Genomic DNA, 10728 nt, shown 5'->3' with positions numbered 1-10728 from the left:
GAAAATTAAGTAATTTGAAAATTTTGAAAATTCAGTGAATTCGAAGAACTGATAGGCATTTTTCACCAGTGTGTTATTATTAAAATGATATTTGTATCATTATCATTTTTCAGAAGAATAACGAAAGTGATCAATCATTGCGCAATTATGCGGACGCAGGTACGGTTAATAATTGCCCAATTTTGTAAGTGCTCACGATGTTGCATGAAAATCGCACTCGCGTGTGTTCACAGAGCGGCTTAATTCTTTTTTTTTACAAAAATGTATATTATCGTTTTAAAACTGGTACTCGTTCCAAAAGGGGTATTTCTAGGTTAATGATAAAAAGATAATTTTTCAAACACGCACAACCCAGTTAATCGCACTGCTTTATTTTTAATATAGAGATCAGGGGCCAAGCACAGATTACCAAAAACTCATGAAACAGAACGAAGCAAGAAAAAAACTATCAGTATTTTCTTAAAGTTTTCCTAAAAATTACACTGTACAGCACTCGGCTGGGTAGTGGACCAAACAAATTTTGTTTAGGAGATTGAGTCATAATTAAAAAAGTAATTTCTCCGATTTTCGAAGTTAGCTTCCAAAATCGAGCTATGGGCCTAATCGAACACATAAAGTGGAGAATGAAAAAGAAAAAGAAATAGCCAGAAATAAAGTGAGCAGTAGAATCCTACTATTCAAACGCAATATAAAGCATAATGCACCGGAGAAATTTATTTTAGCAGCTTTTCACAAAGCAAAGGCGTTCGTCAAGCTACACAAAAACAATGTTGTTATAACTGATGCCGACAAAAAAAAAAACAAAACAATAGCTATGTAAAACAGAGTACCTGGAGAAAATGAATAAATTAATAGAAGACAAAAAACACGTACAAATCAGTAAGAAGTGACCCCACAAACACTCTCCAAAGACAAAACAATAAAATAGTGGACGAACTTTACAAAGGCAAACACATCAACTTTAGAAAAAAACAAAACTCACATGCACGGCAGCCACAGCGCCAAGATTTTATGGATTGCCAAAAATTCTTACGCTAGATGTTCCTCTTTTCCTATTGTTTCTTCTTTTATGGTCCACTGTTATAAAATGTCAGAATATATCGGAGATGTTTTGAAAATATTAATTTCGGAAAAATACAACGTGAAGAATGCCTTCAACCTAAAAGATAAGCTAGCCAATATATGTGTGTGTGATGAAGATGTATTAGTGTCATTCGATGTCGTCTCCTTGTTCACAAATTTACCAACAATGTTAACCTCAAAAATCCTAATGAATAAATGTAGGGTGGCCAGATATTATAGGGACATAATCAGTAAAGTTGGGATCAAAAATCAGTACAAAGCCATAAAAAGCTCATTTTAAGCGTATTTTTTATTATTATTAATATAACAACCAAATAACAGCGCACTAATTTACAAAAAATAACTAATAGACTTTTAAATACGTATAGTATTATCAATACCAAAATTCATTACTTTAAAACAAATCAATGGTATTACGTATGTATGTACAGCTGTGCTCAGGAAAATAGTAGTAAAATGTATTGACAGGTTTTGAAAATTTTTTCTTTCCTTACTTAATTTAAATTTTTTATAAACATATAGTAAATTCTATAACAAAAGACATGTGAGTTGAAGTCTCAAACTTTCTAGAAAATTTATAAGAATTGAGAAAAAAAAAAATTTGTAGCCCATTCCGTTTCCGTAGAAGACGAGCTCGAGTCAGAATCTGCATATTTTAAGCTACAAATTTAAAACACATTTAGTTGGTGTGCTTATTAAATACAACATTTATATTAAAATGTTGACTAAAAGGTATATTACCGAATTATCGCTAATCGAATTTTCGAGTACGAATGAAATTTAATAGTGTTAAATGTGTATGTGCAAGTAAAATTACAGGTGGTCGAACATCAAAAATCAAAGTAAAGCTACATATATCATATCCAAGAGTCGGTAGTTTGCACCTTTTCCAAATTTTTAGAACTTACATTGCACCGTAGCAGTGTCGTCTTAAGTTTGAAATACTGACAGCCGATTTCTCAGTGGATGTTTATTATAATCGAAAAATTATCTCTTATTGTCATCTTCTCAGTGTACTTAATATATGTGACCTGGTCTACGGAAAGGGGGCTTAGGTGTCAAAAAAATCAATTTTCACTTTTTGGTTGATTCGGATGGAAGATGAGATGATTTTCACTTTTAACAGCTTTTTCACAGAAAACTTTTTTCGCACGTAAGCTCCCTTTTCGTAGACCAGGTCACATATGATTAACTCACACCACCTTTTATTAGATTTATTAATGGCGAAACCAGCTTTTCCTGTAAATCCTGTAAAACCTGCAAATCGTGAAGTTGGGTTGGGTTGAATCCAAACAGTTTGTTATTTTGCGAAATCCTAGGAAACGAAACAGATGCAAGCTGACACCTTTTTAATAATGGGTTAAATTTAATTAATGCTTTCAATCTGCTCACACGTATGAGTTGTGAAAAACCATTGTTTGAACATGTAAACCTCAAGTAAATGTCAATTACACCAATTTACAAAAGTATTAAATGTAAAAATGAGTACAAAATCGTACAAACTCAAAAAATCAGTAGATTTTGCGTACTTATTTCGGGCTCTTAAAAATCAGTACAATAGAAAAAAATCAGCACACGTACTGATTAAATCAGCGCATCTGGCCACCCTAAATAAATGGGACCAAATTCACCATAAAACTAATATTCCGAAAAATAAGTTCCAAGGAATGTTAAGTTTTTGCGTAAATGACAATAACTATTTCATATTCAACAAAAAACTATATTCGCAAACGTTTGGAATGCCTATGGGTAATCCTATTTCCCCAGCAATAGCTGACATAATTATGGACAACCTACTGGACAATGTCATCTCGGAGCTCAAGGAAAAATTCAATATTGACATCAAATTTATAGCCAAATATGTGGACGACATCTTCGCTATAGTTAAACCCAATGACGAGAATATTATTCTAGGGATTCTAAACAAGTATCACAACAAACTCCAATTTACGATGGAAATAGAGAAAAATTCAAAAATCCCTTTATTTGACTGGTACTCTAAACCAACTTCTTCTGGACGCTTAATAAATTATTATTAATTGCCACCAACTAAATATAAGATTAACACATCAAAAAAACCTCTTCCACAAAATATTGACGATAAGCCACACACGATTCCATGACGCTAACATAGAGAAAGTAAACAAAATCTTAATATGCAATAATTATCCTGGTAAATTAATACGAGAACTAATAAATCAACGAATTATGAAAAAATAATGTAAAAAAAATATTTTTTAAAATCAATCTTTTATTTAACCTGTACAATCAAAGGAATAAAATGAAGTAGTGTAACAAAAGATTTTTTAGCAAGAAAATGTTGTCAAAACTGCACTAAAATTAATAAAATAAAATAAGTTAAGGTCTCGTTAAAGTTACTAAAAGCCATTTAGTGAAAGGAGTTATTCAAACTCTAATGAAAATTACTAACAATTTGTACTAATATACTTCGTTTTTAAAAAAGCTTGTCGGCGAATTCGGCGTACATGCATAATTGGTTAGGTATGTATGTATATGTATGTATGCAGATATTTAAATGCCGGTTTGCTTTCCGATGCAAAAAGAATTATCGAAATCGGTTGACGTGGTCCAAAGTTATGCGGTAACATACATAAAAAAAAAAATAATATTCCGACGAACTGATAACCTCCTCCTTTTTTGGAAGTCGGCTAAAAAGCAGTACAGCATTAGCACAATATATTTCAACAAGTGGACACACAGCAAACGCGAAAGTTATTCACAAAGAAAAAAGAGAGTCAACCCGATATACATTGGAGAGCCTCAGAATAATGCAAAGGAGAGAAAAGACTATGAACAGAAAGGAAGATACAGACAACATTGCGGCCGCATACATTTTTTATGATTATAAACCAACTTTTAGCATTGACAAAGCTACCACAAAAGATGGTATAGATCATTAGTAGTTAGTGTTCAATAATTCGTATGTATTAATGTTAAAATAGTGTGAGTTAAATTGTTTGTCCTCAAACTCAATCTGTGGGTTTTCTTGTCATTTTTAATTCCATAATGTATATGTTTTTATGTTTCCATTTAATATTTTCGGTTATAATGTGTTTTTGTATTTTATGGAAAGAAAGTGAAATAACGTAGTTTTAACATACAATTGAATAAAAAGTTTTTTTATTTTATTTATTTTCTACTTTTTTGCCTTGTCTGCATAAAATTTTGCAATAGATATTAAAATAATTCAACTTGCAGTGAAAAGAGAACAGAAGACTATGCAAGCAAAATGTTGTTTGCTCACGTTTAATATAAACATACATACATATAGCAGCAGTTAATTTCATTTAAAGAAATGGCGTGTCGTTTATTTCCGCTGTAGCGTATGTAAATCCTGCATATATGTAGGCGCACTACTTAACTTCTTCTGGCGGGGCGACACACAATGGGCCATATGACGAGTTTAGCCGGAAAAAAATCAAAATGGAATTTTGATGTTCTGATAATTTCAAATTGTTAATAAATGTCTAATTACATAGAAAAAACTATCCTTTGGTGTTTGAAAGCTCACTTTATAATTTTTTTGTTAGGTCAAATTTGAAGTTTTGAAACTTTGTTTTTGGAAAAGTACAAAAATCAAATAAACATTTTTAAAATGTGGTATGTTGTTCATCACAGTAGTGTACCAAGACGCTGGAGAACATGTATTTGGCATAGAAAACGATGCTCTTTTTTATGTAATAAAAACAATTAATATATGATGAGGGACGTAGCTAGAGTAATGTGTCAAAATAAGCCGTTTTTTCGTCAAAGAAGTCGAAATTTCGGACAATCTAAAAACTGTATTGTCATGTATTTTTCTTAAAATTTTTTTTGTGAAGCTCTTCATGATATATTCTTTTAGATACTATTTAAGCCAGACCTTGCAACTATGTTAAACTCCACAATATATCTAGCAGAGTCTGTAATGAAATACGAAAATAGGGTCATACCTACCCAAGAGTTGCTTCTAAAGGGATCAAATGTACCAAAAATACCCCCATTATTATTCCTTCCCCAACAATATTTTCCTGGGAACATATCCCTATATCCTCTCCTTTGGAAGGCCCCATACAAAAATTTAATTTTTTTATATAGCTGGCCAATCTCAAATTTCTGTTTAAAGTAGCGAAGCTCATTAGTTTTGATATCTTCTATGTAAACAATGTTTTCCTACCGGATTCATAGTTTAGGAGCTAACCATTGACACATATATCGAAAGTTTTGCATAATAAAAAAAAAATAATAATAACGAGATACCTCCGGTAAAAATACCAACATTAAAGAACTTGTTAACTTCCGGATACTTTGACGACAAAGCATGATCTTACTAATCTTACTTCTTACTAATATTATAAATGTGAAAGTTTGTATGTTTGGATGTTTGGGATATCATCACGCGGAAACGACTGAACGGATTTGCATGAAATTTTGTACGCAGATAGCCTATCGGCCAGATTGGTTAATAGGTTATAAGAGTTGCCACCTGTTAAAAAAATTTGATTTATTTAATATGCGGGAACGACTGAATGGATTTGCATGAAAATTTGCACACAGATAGCTTATGACTTAGGTTGGAAAATAGGCTACTTTTCTTAAGAGTTTCAACCTGTTAAAAATGTTTAATTAAATTAATCCGCGGAAACGACTAAATGGATTTGCATGAAATTTTGCAAGCAGATAGCGTATGAGCTACAGTGGAAAATAGGGGAATTTTTTGGAAGAGTTGCCACCTGTTAAAAAAGTTTAATTGAATTAATACGCGGAAACAACTGAACGGATTTGCATGAAAATTTCCACACAGATAGCCTATCAGCTAGGTTGAAAAATAGGCTACTTTTTTTAAGAGTTACCACCTGCTAAAAAGTATAATTAAATTAATACGCGGAAACGACTGAACAGATTTGCATGAAATTTCGCACAGAGATAGCTGATGATCTATGTTTGAAAATAGGCTACCTTTTTAAGAGTTTCCACCTGTTAGAAAAGTTCAATTAAATTAATACGCGGAACTGACTGAACTGATTTGCATGAAAGTTTGCACACAGGTAGCTTATGACCTAGATTGGAAAATAGGCCACTTTTTTAAGAATTTCCACCTGGTTGAACATGAAATTTTGCCCACAGATGGTTTATGACCTGGATTGAAAAATAGGCTACTTCCTTAACCGGTTTCCCGTTCAGAACGAAATTTGGTCAAATTACTACGGACTTCGCCAGGATGGTCTTAGACTGAAAGTAAGTCCGATAACTCAAGGCCTCTCCCATACAAATTGGAATTTTCATATTACATACATATATCTGGAAGTATTTGTGGGAGAGAACTGAAACTTGGTATAGTGATATCTATGTGACATCAATAATGGCATTAATCGATTGCTGTTTTAATCAGTTGGTTAATTCGATTAAATTCAATCTGATTACAGTTAATCATGATTAATTTTAATCTGACTAAACAGTTAATCATGACCGCGATTAAAAAATTAATTTTTAATCATTAACTCTTAATTTGATCAAGTAGGTTTGGTGATTAATTAAGTTATGCTGGAATTTCCCTGTGCACACAAAACAAGTTAATCCGGTATGGCTAAGTCGGGTTTCCTCATCACTCTGAGCAATTTGGTGTGCATTTTCATTAAGATCTATACCAACAAACGATTTACAAACAAGGTTTGTAAAAGTTCCCAGTGTGTGTATTACTAATAACAATAATTATAATTTTTTTATATTATGTGCTTTTTATAAGCGTAAAACACAAAATAATTACTATAACTGGTGTTTGGTTTCAAATTCGGACAAACTAGACAACTTAATCAGATTTTATTTTTAATTGGATTAACGATTAATGGTTAAAATTAATTAATCCTAATCGCAGCCAGCTATGAACGATTAAAAAAATTTTACGACTACGACTAATTAATTTTAATCGTCAAACGCGATTAACATTTTAATCGCTAATTTTTAATCGTTAATCAGATTAACATTTTGGCAACACTGTGTGAAATCATATTCATATTCACGAAGAAAAATGGACGTTTTTGGGAAAGAGGCGTAGCACCTCCCATACTGACTGAATGTTTCATATTGCATATCTCTTCAAATGTTTGGGTAAAGTACTCAAGCTTGGTATGGAAATACATATATAATGTATGTGAAACAAATACCATACTCACGGAAAAAAATGTGAGTTATTGGAAAAGGTGGTGTGGCAACTCCCATGCAAATTGATTTTTCTATGCTGCATATCTGTGGAGGTGTTTATTGCAAAGAACTGGAACTTGGCACCGAGATGTGTATATAAAAAATTAATTCCATGCTCATGGAGAAAAATTTGCGTTAATAATATTGCGAAAAGAGGACATGGTACTTCCCGTACAAATTTACTGTTTTATACTGTATATCTCTAGAGGTGTTCATGGTAGAATGCTGGGACTTGGTACTGGGGTATATAAAATCAATTCTAAATTCATGGAAGAAGATTAGGGTTATAAGAAAAAGGGGCGTGGCACTTCCTGTACAAATTGACTTTTTCTTGCAACATATCCCTAAAAGTGTTTGTGGAAGAATACTGGAACTTGGTATGGAGTTGTATATACAAAATGTATCAATTGATCATGGAAAAATTGTGAGGTATTAAAAAAGGAGGCATGCCCCCTTCCATACAAACTAAAAACTTCTTAATACATATCTCTGGAAGGATAGAAAATCTCTGGAAGTATTTTAAATTTGTTATGGAGGTTTATTTTATAAGTGCCGTACTGACATAAAAATTTCATTTAATGGAAAAGGGAGAGCCGGGTTCGGCCTTATTATCTAAAGCTCTATTGAGGCATTTGCTACAGTAATGAGGAGTGGTATTTTATCAAGGCAAGGTTACTAAATTTGAGTTGGAAATATTAGAACTCGCAGTGGCACCTACAAGAAGGTTACACGTTCACGCGTTGTTTACCTGGAATCATTTTAAGGTAAACTTGATATCTTTCGTATGCTTAGCGCGCAGACGAGATTTTATAATTTCATAGGTTTCAACGACCTATATGCCTTAACTCGTTTAAAAAATCACGTATTGGTTATCTAGAGAACTCCCTTATTTGTAAAAGTTGATTTAGCAAACGGCATATCCAAGTTTTATGAAATGTCGAATGTAAATAGCTTTCAGCAACCACCATATCAAAGGACTAATTCGTCACTAGGAAAGTTTTTTTTTGCGACAAGCAGAAACAATGGAGACAGCCAATCAGCGGGCAATTTTCCTTTTCATGCACGAATACCCGACTTAGTCTATCAATACTAATTATATACGGCTGTACCGATTTTTTTTTTTGAAATTTTGGACAACTTTTGGTAATAGGCTGATACTAATTGCATTATATCAAGGGATCGTGCATCTCCGGTATGGTATCAATCCCACACTCATGGAGAAAAGTGGAGGCTATTGGAAAAGGGGGAGTTACACCTTCGGAACATGCTACCTATCTGTAACTACATATGTATATCATTTATGGGTACGTGTGTTTGTGAGTGAGCTCCTCCTAAACGAACGAATTGATTGTAATGAAATTTTTTACGTGTTCCATTGGTTTCCTGTATAGTTTAGGTTCACAACTTAAAACGCTAGGTGGCGCTGGAGTCGAGTTATTATTAAAAATTGTATTTACGATCTGATCTGCATAATATTCAAAACAGGTATTGGTAACGTGAAGGAAAATATTGCAGCGAAAACAATTGCTCGACACTGGCTCTGGAGTCGAATTATTACTAAAAATCGTATTTTTGATCCGATTTGCCTCATAATCGAGATAAATATTGGTAACGATAGGGGCAATACTATTGCAAGAAAGATCCGCAAGGTGGCGCTGGAGTCGAGTTATTGCTAAAAATCATCAAGTGAAGTTATTCGGGGACAGAAGGCATCAAAGTCAAATTACCACCGTTTAATCTACCACCATAACCATCGCGGTCCTTGTTTAAGGCGACTAAACAAAATAAAGACAATTCAGAATGAAGGCCTACAAATAAAATTGTAAGACATTTATGGTATTTCGTCTGAAATAAGTCTACGTATATCGGCCGCTGTGGTGTAGTGGTAAGCAGTGCGCACTTTCACTCATCAGCACCTGGGTTCAAGCCCTGGTCAAAGCAACATCGCAAAAAATATAGAAAAAAAGGTTTTTTCTTAACAGCGGTCGTCCCTCGTCAGGCAATGGCAAACCTCCGAGTGTATTTCTGGCACGAAAAACAGCTTCTCATAAAAATACAGTCGCCGTTTGGAGTCGGCGTAAAACTGTAGGTCTGTCCGCTTTGTGTGACAACATCAAGGCGCACGACACACGGCCAATCTATTATTATTATTATATTGGACTTCAGTGCACAGTCTACCAGTAGAAAAGGTTTTTGTTTTTGTAGCTGTTTCGTGGTGAAAGTCCTTTATGGGGACCAGATTTCCCCACAAGAAATTGAACGCATGGTTGCTTTTGCATGCCAAAAGAATGAATGTTAGAAAACATTGAAAAAAAGTCTGAGATAATACAATTATATTCTACTAAAAATAAACACAATCATGTGCGCTAATTAGATAATGCGATAATAATGTTTGGAAACTCTTTTCAACTCTTATTTTTCCAAAATAATGGGCCTCATGCATAAAAAGTGAGCTTAAGCTCCGACTCTATTTTCAGTACAAATTCTTGGGCTTGAGCTCACCCCTTCAGTGCAAAAATTGAGTCTGAGCTTAAGCTCACTTTTTATGCATAAGGCCCAATATTGTGGATCAGATTACTCTAAGCGCTTGTGTTGTTTACCAAGAAAATTAAGCCCTGTTGGTTTTTATTTCTGTATCGCATCGCGGTGAGTTTCTATTTCTTGGTAATTCGGTTTGTGAAATGGTAAAAAAGTTATTGAAATTTATTTATTTGATGTATTTAACATTTGATTAATGCAATTTTCTGTCTTTTCAGACTATTAATTACAAGCACAGCATCATCAACGGTGATTGCAAGAACTACTGCAATCCCTGCGGTTTTTCCTCTTGGTAAATGCGTTCTGGTCGTGACCAAAGGTGGTCTTCCAAATCAGCCGGGAATAAGGTTAGTAATTTTCAATTTTATATCTTTGTTCGTCGACATTATAGGACATGCCATCATTGCAGGCTATTGTTGCAGAACAAAATGCCCCAACCACTGCTGTGGTAAATATGTACCAGCAGTAGGCATGCAAAAAAAAACATCGATGCATCGGAAACATCGATGTTTGCTATTCGATGTATCGAAAAAACCGATGTTTTGGACCTTCCAATATACATCGATATATCGATGTATTTTTTTTCGATGCATCGACTTTTGTGTGCAATGTACACTGTACCAAGGCGAATTTATACAAGGTGGTGTTAACAGAACAAAAAAAAATTAAACTAACAAATTATACGCACACTGACAATCGATACAAAACAAAATTGCAGCAAACACATCATTTAGACAAAAGGTACAAAGTCGTCGTGAAATCATCGGATCCGATAAACCACCTTGTATAGATTCGCCTTGCACTGTACATACTAAAATTATTTTGTATGTTTTCAAACTCTTCGCTCCAGTAACTATTCTGTATGTGAATTTTTCACGATTTATGCACTTTTAGAATATACATTAT

General features: G+C 33.6%; 1 long non-coding RNA gene across 1 annotated transcript; it reads left to right on the top strand.

Moving 5' to 3' along the window:
- The first annotated feature begins 9925 nt into the window (after positions 1 to 9925).
- Positions 9926 to 10294, top strand: LOC118754328. Its single transcript, XR_004994880.1, has 3 exons — positions 9926 to 9968; positions 10041 to 10169; positions 10232 to 10294. It is a non-coding gene; the product is annotated as an uncharacterized LOC118754328 (long non-coding RNA).
- The last annotated feature ends 434 nt before the right edge of the window (positions 10295 to 10728 follow it).

Source organism: Rhagoletis pomonella, unplaced genomic scaffold, assembly GCF_013731165.1.
Source record: "Rhagoletis pomonella isolate Grant_MI unplaced genomic scaffold, Rhpom_1.0 Rhpom_scaffold_03712, whole genome shotgun sequence".
NCBI classification, from domain to species: Eukaryota; Metazoa; Arthropoda; class Insecta; order Diptera; family Tephritidae; genus Rhagoletis; species Rhagoletis pomonella.
The sequence above is the reverse complement of the archived record's forward strand: the minus strand, read 5'-3'. Positions and strand labels throughout refer to the sequence as shown.